This window comes from Mirounga angustirostris, unplaced genomic scaffold (genome assembly GCF_029215605.1).
Source record: "Mirounga angustirostris isolate CCGP_5_RB_7025 unplaced genomic scaffold, mMirAng1.0.hap1 SCAF_12, whole genome shotgun sequence".
NCBI classification, from domain to species: domain Eukaryota; kingdom Metazoa; phylum Chordata; class Mammalia; order Carnivora; family Phocidae; genus Mirounga; species Mirounga angustirostris.
Genome location: NW_026991720.1, coordinates 3,330,053 through 3,342,262, shown reverse-complemented (window position 1 = coordinate 3,342,262; position 12,210 = coordinate 3,330,053). Strand labels below are relative to the sequence as shown.

Below are 12,210 nucleotides of genomic sequence, written 5' to 3'. Positions count from 1 at the left end.
TTTTTATTTACTAAAATCAGCCACTTTGTTCAAATGCATTTTTTCTTTAAATTGTTTTTCTTCTTTATGGTTTTAAATTTAATTCCAGCGTAGTTGACATACAGTGCTGGTTTCAGGTCACAATACAGTGATTCAGCAGTTCTCTGCAGTACTCAGTGCCAGTCATCATAAGGGTGCTCTTCATCCCCATCCCGTTTCCTCCATCCCCACCACCTGCCCTCCGGTGACCATCAGTGTGTTCTCTAGAGTGAAGAGTCTTTTTTTTGTTTGTTTGTCTCCTCTTTTCTTTGTTCATTTGTTTTTTTCTTAAATTCCACACCTGAGTGAGATCATATGGTATTTGTCTTTCTCTGACTTATTTTGCTTAGCATTATACCCTGTAGCTCCAGCCGTGTTGTTGTAAATGGCAAGATTTTGTTCCTTTTTTGGTTGAGTAATATTCCATTGTATATGTACCACATCTTCTTTATCCATTCATCAGTCCACGGACACATGGGCTGCTTCCATATCTTGGCTATGCTATAAACACAGGGGTGCATGCATCCCTTTGAATTAGTGTTTTTGTATTTTCTGGGTAAATACCCAGTAGTGCAATTACTGCATCGTAAGGTAGTTCTATTTTTAATCTTTCAAGGACCCTCCACACTGTTTTCCACAGTGGCTGCACCAGTTTGCTTTCCCATCAACAGTGCACGAGGGTTGCCTTTTCTCTGCATCCTCACCAATAATTTTTTCCCGGGTTGTTGACTTTAGCCATTCTGACAGGTGAGGTGATATCTCACTGAGGTGTTGATTTGCATTTCCCTGATGATGAGTGATGTTGAGCATCCTTTCATGTGTCTGTTGGCCATCTGGATGTCTTCTTTGGAAAAATGTCTATTCATGTCTTCTGCCCATTTTTAAATTGGATTATTTGGTTTTTTTGCATGATGAGTTGTATCAGTTCTTTATATATTTTGGATACTCATCCTTTATCGGATACATCATTTGCAAATATCTTCTCCCATTCCCTAGGTCGTTTTTTAGTTTTGTTGCTTATTTCCTTTGCCGTGCAGAAGCTTTTTATTTTGATGTATTTCCAATAGTTTGTTTTTTCTTTTGTTTCCCTTGCTTCAGGGGCATATCTAGAAAGATGTTGCTGTGTCCAATGTCAGAGAAGTTACTCCACAGGCACCTATTTAAATCTATTTGAGTCCCCTCTCTCCCTGTTAATGTTGGTAAAGTCTGTATTGCTGTTTGTATGTGTGCACACTCATTTTGCATAAGTGCCATTGTGATGTACGTAAATACAGATGTATAAATTTATGTGTGTGTGTAGACCTGTTTCCTGTCTTTTTCACTCAGCAGTATGTAAAGACCTAGCATATCGCTCTGTATACACACAGCTCTGTGCTTCTAACTGTGCACATGGTCTAGACTTCTGCAGTTCCTAGGGGCTTACATTCTCATGGCCTTCTCTGCCACCAGCTGCCTCTTCCTTATCCACCACCCATGATAAGGAAATGTAGCCTTCTTCCTGCTCCATCCATACCAAATAGGGACTCTCTGGGGATTGGTACAGTGAATCCAGTACGAGTCTTCACTAAGAAATAGGGGGAGGACAGAGGTCATCAGAGCAATGGAAGCATCACACAAAAACAGGGTCCTCGTTACTAGTGACCTCAGCCCCAGCACCATCAGTAACTATACTGCAAACACCTATCTAAACCACCGTCATCATAACTACCACCGCTGCCATCACCACCACCATCATCGCCATCACCACCATCACCACCACCACCATCACCACCATCACCACCGCCATCACCACCATCACCACCACCACCACCACCATCACCGCCATCACCACCACCACCACCATCACCAACCACCACCACCACCACCACCGCCATCACCACCACCACCATCACCACCACCATCATCGCCATCACCACCATCACTGCCACCATCACCATCACCACCATCACCACCACCATAACCAACCATCACCTCCACCACCACCATCACAACCACTATCACCACCACCATAACCAACCATTACCTCTACCACCATCACCACCACTACCACCATCACTATAACCTTCACCCCCTATCACCTCCATCACTTGCCTCTATGTCTCCTCTTCAATGAATCCCTTCATGTTCAAAGCATATAAACTGTTGAATAAGGACTCCACAATCCCTAAGATAGCACCTCTCTCCCTTCCTTCTCCCTCATCCTGACAGTTGGACCAGCGATATAGCCAGCCCCTATGATTGAAGGGAAAGATAACATGGTCTGTTACTCTGTCGAAAATGAAATGATGGAAATACACATCAGAGAGTAATTTGTCTTACAGTCACATCACTTTTATATTCGGCAAAATGCAATCAACCTGCAGATATTTTTATATAATTACGTGACGGCTCTGAGGACATGCTCAGATCTGGGGCATAGGCAGTACTTGGTATTCGGTATTGTTTCAGTTTGCTCAACAATGCCTATTAAAGAACATTATTTTTTTAAAATTGCTCTCCCAAAGTATTTTTTTGCTCTGGCTTTATTCATGGAATGAAGATTGCTGAGAAAATGCCAGAGTTAATTGCAGGCTCTTTATTTCAGATAAACAGACCTTTTCTTCCTTTGCCCTTTATTGCCACACAACTGCCAGAACCTTTGCCAGAATTTGGAATACCAAGAAGTGACACGGCACATTAATCCCTGTGAGGGAGACAGTGCCTTATTAATATTTTATGGCAAACAAATGGACTAATAAAAAATTCATATACTGCTTACCAGGAAGAGTCTCTTTATTTTGATTTGAAGGCACCTTTGGCTGGAGATTTGTGGGAACGTTGTAATGTTTTCTCAGCCAACTTGTGCTTTTCAACACTCACTCCATGCACATCCTCCTCACCATAGGGCAGTCCTTACCCTGCCCTGAAATGAGGGGTTTTCTGTCTCCCCACACACTGGGAGCTCCCCTACGACAAGGGTTTGGCTCTCCGTGTCGCCAGCATCTGGAACCATGTCTGCACAGTGCTCAACCCTCCCTAAATGCTCTTTGGATGAACATGTGTTATTCATTGACAGACAAAGTACTTTAGAATAAAGAGGAAATCAGTAGGATTTCTTCCAGGAATCTTTTGTTTCCTATTAATATTTTGGTATTGTGTTCTTTTTAAAATGCAATTTCTAAGGTTCTCAAAATATGATCGTCTATTTTCTGTGATTATCAGAATATCGTAGCATCTCTCTTCATCTCAACATTGGATCAATCCTTGTGTCTTCCAAAGCCCTGCTCCATCTCACCTTCATAAATCATTCTGCTTTAAATCCTGTTTTCTCCCCTCCTTTTACTGCAACCAACTTCTGTTTATTCCAGAGCACCTTATCTGCCCACCATTACATTTATTCCTCCAGAGAACACTTAGTAAGGGCAGAGACGGACGTGGAGCTCCGTCACTAAATGGCCCTCGGAGCTGTTCTCACCAGCGTGTCACCTGGCTCACTGAGATTGTGGTCCTCAAAGTGGAACACCACTGGAATCACCTGGGGCCTCGTCCAACCATACCTTGCGGCCCCACCCACAGAGTTTTGGATTCAGTGGGTCTGGGGTGGGCCTGTGAATGTGTATTTCCAACCTTCCCAGGTGCTGCTGGTTGGGGACCACACTTGGAGGACTGCTGACTTTGATAATCAGTCATGGGTACAGAGACAGTCTCTGCCACGGCCTCTGTCCCCTGTGGCAGAGACTTGGGCTGATCCTGCCATCATTACTGTCTGCTTCTGTCCCTGGGGGAGGGGGCAACCTCCCCGAGTGCGGTGGCCACAGGGGGTGTGTTCTGCAACCCCGAGTCAGTGTGCACAGGACCGTGGACACAGGCTCCCCCGTCTCTGTCCACACTTCCTTCCCAGCGGCAATGGGATGAGTACAGCAATCACAGCGAGGTCGATGTACGACCACGGATGCATCATCTGCACCCACACAGACAGGCCCCATGGAGAGGCCATGGTCGAGGGGACTCAGGGCTCTCTGTAGCCACATCTGTCCCATCATACACTGGTCACATCATTCCTCTACTTGCCTTCACTGCTGGGGGCATCGGCAGCTCCCAGGGGCGTGGCCGACTCTAACTACTGTTCGCTTCATTGACACTGAGGTCCTTCCCACTCTCAAGTCCCTCTAGGTTCTCCTCAGGCACTTCCCCCCACTCTCCCCTCGAGAGACAGTGTGACTCAAGCTGTAAGAATTATATGGGTTTCCTCTGTAGGTACCCAAGCCTGGGTCCTGGATCATGACTTTGCTCATTGCTTCAAGGAGCTCCCAGCCCGGCTAATGGGTCAAGAAGAATTGGTACTGCATGATGATCTGAGACAAGATGGCACAAATTACAGGTGCCGGGAAAGGTTCAAGGAAGGAGGGGTGGATGTGGCCTGGTGGAGGATGCTGGGTCCGGGGACTCTCTTCCCGCCTGTGTTTTCAGCATCTGTAGTAGGGCCAGAGATGCCCGCAGACTCCAAGAGCAAAAGCAGGCTGTCTGGGACTTCCAGTCTGGGGAACGTGGGCCCGGGGGTCCCTGGTGCTGCATGGCCTGGGAGCTACACGTTCCCGGTGTGGAAGTCCCTGCCTGGGGAGGGGGAGGGGGGTAAACGGTGCCCATCTGAGCGCCCACAGCACCTCCACTGAGGGAGCACAGCGAAAACACACTGGGAGCAAAAGAGGTCCCTCTCAAGGCACCTCTCCCTAAGTCCCCGCATGTGGTAGCCCACAGTCTCAGCCTTGTCCAGGTCACTAACGTGTTTCTCGACAGCTCCATGCTTTTTTTCTTAACTTTTATTTAGTTGTAACTTTGTGTTTCCTTTTAATCAAAGTGTTGCATATTAATGCTTCAAAGTAAAACCATGCAGAAGGGGTTATGGAAGAACAAACAACAGTCCCTCCCCACTTACCCATCCCACCCCCAGATGGAGATGATTTTTTTTTTATAAATTTTTTTTTTTAATTCATGAAAGTCAGAGAGAGAGAGAGAGGCAGAGGCAGAGGGAGAGAAGCAGGCTCCCCGCCTAGCAGGGAGCCCAATGCGGGACTCGATCCCAGGACCCTGGGATCATGACCTGAGCCGAAGGCAGACGCTTAACCATCTGAGCCACCCAGGCGCCCCGGAGATGATTTTTAACTCCTTGTATGTTTTTTTCCGATAGTAACCCTCCTATTGCTAAATAATATGTTTATATATTTTATTTTTAATTTGTTATCTTATTAATTTATATTAATTTTATTATTTGTTTTTACTAATTTGTGCATTATTAATTTGTTTCTTTCTTATGATAGATAAGAAATGGGCACACTCACCCTATGCCCTTCCACCTTCTCCATATATGTGCATTTTAATTTCCTCTGTTACTTACCTTTATAAACTTAAGAATTCATAACTCCCCAGTTTGAAAGATGAAGATATCGGTCCTGTCCTTTCCTCCAGGTCCCTCTCCTGTCCCTGTCTGTCCCCTAGAAACTCTGTCATCTTTTTTTTTACATTTATATCATTGAGATTGATGGCATTTGCTTTCTGTCCTGTAACCATATCTAAATCTCCTTACTTATCTTTAAGTTGATTCTAAGAAGTTAAAACCAATAAATAGCATTGACTTCATCGTAGGTAATTGTCTTTCATGCTAGAGCTGTGACTGCATCTCGTTTTTGTCCAGTGTTTTGTTTTTCCTGGAGTTTTAAGTTGTTTTATTTTTGACTTGGAATATTCCATTTTATCTTACTCTCATTATTTGCCCCCCAAACTCTATTAGGTATTCTGTTACATTGCTCATTACCCCACACCTATCTTCCCAGGTACCCTCCACTGCACACCCCAGCGTGGAGTGATTATTCTCTACCACGTCTGCGACAAGACCGTCCTGGGACACCCCCCCACTGTTTCCTGGATCGTATGTCACCTTCTTTTCTGATGACATTCTCATTAGCTATTAAATTATTATATAAACTATTCCGGTCTTGAGTAAAACATTGTGATTTAAGACAGTTCCATCAGTAAATGACATATAGCGTGGTCTCTCATGGCAACTCTTGGTATAAATCCCTCTTGCGAGTCTTCCTTTTCAAAACCTGTTATCTTGGCTGTTTTTATCCATTTCTTCTTATATGTGAACTTTAGAATTATTTTTTATTATGTTCAGTTAGCCAACATATAATACATCATTAGTTTTTTACGTATTTTATTAGATGATCTCCTCTCAGCAAAGAAATCCATTGGTCTTTCTGTTAGAATTAAATTTATTCCTTTAAAAAACATTCAGTATTCACCATGGGTGCAGCACCTTGCGGGGGCTGAAGATGCAGAAATGAATAAGGTAATGTGGTCTCTGCCCTGGGGAAGCTTCAGTAGAATCATTTCAGGCCTTCCCGGACAGATCGTCATTTTGAAAAGTACTTGACCACATTTAGCTTCCCATTCCAGGAATGTGGTATGTTTTTCTTCCTTTCTCTTAAATGTCCTTTCTGTTTCATCATTGTGCTGTATGCTACCTTTTTATTGTTATGTTAATCACCGTACATAACATCATTAGTTTTTGATGTAGTGTTCCACGATCCATTGTTTTCGTATAACACCCAGTGCTCCACGCAGAACGTGCCCTCTTTAATACCCATCACCAGGCTAACCCATCCCCCCACCCCCTCCCCTCTAGAACCCTCAGTTTGTTTCTCAGAGTCCATCATCTCTCATGGTTCGTCTCCCCCTCCAATTTCCCCCCTTCATTCTTCCCCTCCTGCTATCTTCTTCTTCTTTTTTTTTTTAAACATATATTGTATTATTTGTTTCAGAGGTACAGATCTGTGATTCAACGGTCTTGCACAATTCACAGCACTCACCATAGCACATACCCTCCCCAGTGTCTATCACCCAGCCACCCCATCCCTCCCACCCCCCACCACTCCAGCAACCCTCAGTTTGTTTCCTGAGATTAAGAATTCCTCATATCAGTGAGGTCATATGATACATGTCTTTCTCTGATTGACTTATTTCGCTCAGCATAACACCCTCCAGTTCCATCCACGTCGTTGCAAATGGCAAGATCTCATTCCTTTTGATGGCTGCATAATATTCCATTGTATAAAGTGCTCAACATTGCTCGGCATCAGGGAAATCCGAATCAAAACCTCAATGAGATATCACCTCACACCAGTCAGAATGGCTAAAATTAACAAGTCAAGAAATGACAGATGTTGGTGGAGATGCAGAGAAAGGGAAACCCTCCTACATTGTTGGTGGGAATGCAAGCTGGTGCAGCCACTCTGGAAAACAGTATGGAGGTTCCTCAAAAAGTTGAAAATAGAGCTACCATACGACCCAGCAATTGCACTACTGGGTATTTACCCCAAAAATAAAAATGTAGGAATCCAAAGGGGCACCAGCACCCCGATGTTTATAGCAGCAATGTCCACAATAGCCAAACTGTGGAAAAAGCCAAGATGTCCATCGACAGATGAATGGATAAAGAAGATGTGGTATATATATACAATGGAATATTATGCTACCTTTTGTTTTTAATGTGCTTTGAAAACTTGCTAAATATTTATAATTCTATGAGATAATCACCCAATATTTCTTTTATTTCACAATGTTTTTGTCACTTAATAATCACTTCTGATATTTACTTCAAATTTGTAATCAAATTAATAGTGGTTTTGGACTATCTATGGATGATTTATTTTAGGGATTATCTTCTTACATGCCTAGCTTTTAATTTTGAGCCTTTTGAGTTTTTTTCAGTATAGGGTATATTCAAGTAGAAGATACTGCTTATTAAAAACACCGAAATGTTAAATACCCCCTCAACCTAGAACAGTAGAGAAATTTGATATCCGCCTAAATTTTGATCATTTGTTAAAACATATTTCCTTATTACTAGGTTATAGTGAGATTTCTCTTCCCTTAGAACTCAAATATTCTATCAGAACATATTTAGGCATTTTATTAACCTCCCTGGAATATGGAAAACCCTTCTCACCTGCACGTTCAGATCCTGTTGTGCGCACGTTGCCATCTCGTCTCTGAGTTTGGGAGATGGTTCCTCTCCCCATCACTGTGGTTTCTCTGCAGGAAGCTCTGACGGCCTCGGACAGGAGGACAGTCCCTGTTCCTTCCTTTCGCCTTCCTCTGCCTTCTGGGAGAGCTTCCCAAATTTTCCTCAGTTTCTCTGAGTCCAATTTCTCTCACCTTTGGATTTGGTTTCCCTAGAGTCTTTCATCTCCCCTCTTCATCTCACCTTATATTCTTTTTTTTTTAAAGATTTTATTAATTTATTTGAGAGAGAGAATGAGAGAGAGCACATGAGAGGGGGGAGGGTCAGAGGGAGAAGCAGACTCCCCGCCCAGCAGGGAGCCCGATGTGGGACTCGATCCTGGGACTCCAGGATCATGACCTGAGCCGAAGGCAGTCGCTTAACCAACTGAGCCACCCAGGCGCCCTCATCTTATATTCTTAGGGTTATGTTCTGCTTTTTTTTTTCTTCAACGATTTTATTTATTTATTTATTTGACAGACAGAGAGATAGCAAGAGCAGGAACACAAGCAGGGGGAGTGGGAGAGGGAGAAGCAGGCTTCCCGCCGAGCAGAGAGCCCAATGTGGGGCTTGATCCCAGGACCCTGGGATCATGACCTGAGCCGAAGGCAGACGCTTAACGACTGAGCCACCCAGGCGCCCCAATATGTTCTGCTTTTATGTTGTCAGCGTAATTCCCCCTTCCCTCCATCTGTGTTGTATGACGACCTTTGCCGTTCTCCACACCAGGAAGGAGACATCCACGCATGCCTGACACCTGGTAGCAGACGCCACGGGAGGGTTATTTTTGACTCTGAAATTTGGGGGCTGCTTGAACCTCTCAGATGGAATCGGAAGACAGAGTCTAACCTCTCCATCTGGTGTGCTCCCTGGGCAGACTTGAGCGTCTTCTTCCACCTTCTTTAGAATTTTTTTATTTTTGACATTCTAAGTCATTATGCATCTATGAAAAATCATGATCCTCTGTAACAGTGAGGTAGCAAAGGTTTGACTTCCCAAATTTCTGGGTGGTGCAAGGTCAGGGTTTCTGAGGAAGGATGAGTTCCCGGGGAGGAGAATCATATTCTCCTGCCTGGCTGCTGCTCGCCTCATAGAGTGAAGCATGGGCTGGGCCGCCCGTTTTATGGTTTCATGCTTCTCCAGCTGTGTCATGGTTGCTGGAGATTTTCAACACTCACTTTTGGGGGTATTGTGATTTTGTGTCTTTTTTTGTGGTTTAGAGGCAAATTGACACAAAGTTGGTAAAGGCTACCTCAGATTTGCCAACCAGATATTACTGTGTGCTGGAAATCCCCATGTGTCCGTGCAGTCAACATCGAAACAGAACAATCAATCAGTCCTTCCCCCTAAACCACCAGGAGTAGCCTGACAGACTTGGCCTCGGTCCTTGCCCGCAGCCCCGTAGCCCGCATATAACCAACAGCTTTGTAATTAGAGAAAATGGAAAGTGTGTAAGGAACCAAGAGAACTTTCTTATCTACTCCTGGATTCTTCTTAAGGAAAATTTCAGAAATGGGTAAAGTTTGTATTTTCCTTTCCACGAACATATGGAATCTTACGTAGTGGAAGAGTGTCCTTCTTTCCAGAGTGTCACTTCTCTGTGAGGCTCTGGAGATCATCGCTCCTTTTAAATCGCCCATCCCTGATCGTGCTTTATCTTTGCAATTTGACTTGATTTTTTAAATCGCCAGAACTTACTTGGCATGAAGCCCAGTCATTGATGCAGTTCATGGGATGAGGAAATGTTGGTTCGAGATGAGATGTTGCCGTACGAGTAATGAGATCGGTGTGAGGTCCTGAAAGAGACCAGTGTTTTGACCATCGGCAGCACGGCTGGAGGCCCAGTAACCGCCCAGCAGTGAAGCAGTGCCACCTACTGATACAGAGATATATTATGTCATCTTTATGGAGTCCTTAATAATTTTTATTGTTTCAAGAGTTCATTAGATTTCATCACCATAAAATCTCTAAGGGTGCCATCAGTTTGTTTGAAATTCATATTACGCAGATGAGGAACTGAGGATTCAAGTTGCACGTGAAGTAAGGTATAGAAGCAAAGCCCGCGGGCACCCACCCCTGGTGGGCGCTGCACCTGTCCTTCATCGGGGGCCCCGCCAAGGTCCACACAACTAAACAAAGTGGGTCCAGGTTTAACTGTCCTGATCTGTCGTGCAATTATTTCTTCTTTTCTACAGCATGCCTCAGATCACAAATTAGGAAAGTAAAAGAAAGACTTCTATTTGGTCGATATGAAGATTGTGCAAAACAACACCATAAAACCTAGAAAGACACATAGGACTCGTGAATGTTTCCAAGAAAGGGGTCCTCCCTAACCAGTGTGAAGGCCGTGGGGAAAAAAAAAAAAAACAACTAGTCCTTCCACGAGATCTGACTTTTTCCTCCTTGGTTTTATCCAGATGAAATATGTTTGCTCATCACTGTGAATTCCCACACCACACCCTCAATATGGATGTCTGCATCCGACAGGCCCCACGGTCAAGGAAGACAGGAGTTTGCTCGCATCCGTCCCCGTGGCCCCTCCAGCTAGCAGTCTCTAGCATCTACCGAGCAGGGACCCAAGGATCGTTTATGTTGCAATTTAAAAATAAGAAGTATTATACATGAAGCAAGGGCTGGGCCCAGACCCTGAGTTATTCTGAAGGGCCAAGCTAAATATTTTTGTGCCTATAAATATTCAGGGAGCCGATCAAAGAAATGGGCTCTGAGCCCTCGGGCAGGGCAGCATCCTCAGAGGACTTGCTGAGAGGCCACGCTCCTTTTCAGAGCAGGAGCCTGACGGTGTTGTGTGAGAAAGCAGATCCTGTACACACACGGACCCAGGTCCCCGAGGCCTGGGGGCTTGCTGAGCAGATGGTATGAGCAGATCCAGCCCTATTTCAAAAATCACAGCAATTGAGAAGGTTGAAAATCATAAAAGTTGGATCATGCCTGAATGACATCCTCACCAGCCACGTCCCGAGTAGGTGGGCCAAGACTTGGATGGGCAGCCAGGGCCTCCCCCACCCCCCGCGCGGGAGGTGACAGCCTGAGTCAGCTCTTGACTTAGGTTGTTTAAAGTTTTGATTAACAGGTGGATTCGAGAAATAGAGGACACAGCAATTTAATCTCCTCTCCTACTTAACCCAAGCTTAGTTGAAAGCACCTGGTGATTTAGGCCTTTCTGTTGAAAAGTAATCATTGGGCGAACCCACGTGCCTTTCCAGCTTGCTAGTCATTGTCTAGAGAATGTGCTGCTATCTTTAGTGATAAAGGATCTTGTAAGACCACAAAGTAATCCTTCTGAACAATAGATCTCATTATAGATATAGATGGGGTAGGTGACGGAACAGGGTTAGCTGGCCTCTAGAACATTCTTGGAATTCACCCAGGGATAGCCTTTCTGTACCGTTGTATTTTTGGTATTTTCTTCTTCCTCTTAAAGGTGTGTATATATATATATATATATATATTTTTTTTTTTTTTTTTTTTTTTTCCCTAGAAATCCCGTGCTGGAAGGGCTCTGGGTGGTTGACTCACTTAGCGGAAGCCCCAGTGCCCCCCATGCTAAGTACAGGGTAGCCTAGAACACTGCGGCATTCGCAGGTTTGGGTGAAAGCAGGTGTGTGACATCTGGAGTATCAGACGGAATCTGCCTGATGCCCGGAGCCATGAACCAGTCTCCCTAATTAGCTGGCGAATGTCCCTGGGTGTTCTGCCTTCGCAGCAGGGGGAAAGGGACACAGCCTTCCTCGGCGTGCGCGCGCGTTTTTCCGGCATCGCACCCTCGGCGGGGGCCTCTCCCCCCAAGGCCCTCCCGGTTCTCGCCCCGCCGGCCCCTCTGGGACCCCTTGCTGCCTCCAGGGAGCTGGACGTGTGCGTTGGCCCCGGGCTGTGGCAAGGTCAAGCCAGTAGATCAGCCTGGGCTGCAGGCTGAGTCACAAACCCCGGGGCGGCACCGAGGCGGGCCGCCCTCTGGCAGACAGACGGCAGCGGTGGTTCGGGGAGCAGCCCAGACAGAACCGCACTTCCGCGCCTCGGGGCTTAGTTTCCCCGCAGCGCTCGGCATCAACGCCCACGGCCGGGAAGGCCCGCTCCAGAGCCTCGCGGTCGGTCCATGCCCGGCGCGCCCCCACCTCCGGCCCCAGCGTCCA

At 45.5% G+C, this 12,210-nt stretch overlaps 1 protein-coding gene across 1 annotated transcript in view; it reads left to right on the top strand.

Moving 5' to 3' along the window:
• DPP6 (dipeptidyl peptidase like 6) overlaps positions 1-12,210 on the top strand; it is a 689,297-nt gene that overhangs the window by 600,964 nt on the left and 76,123 nt on the right. The gene's annotated exons all lie outside the window — the stretch shown is intronic.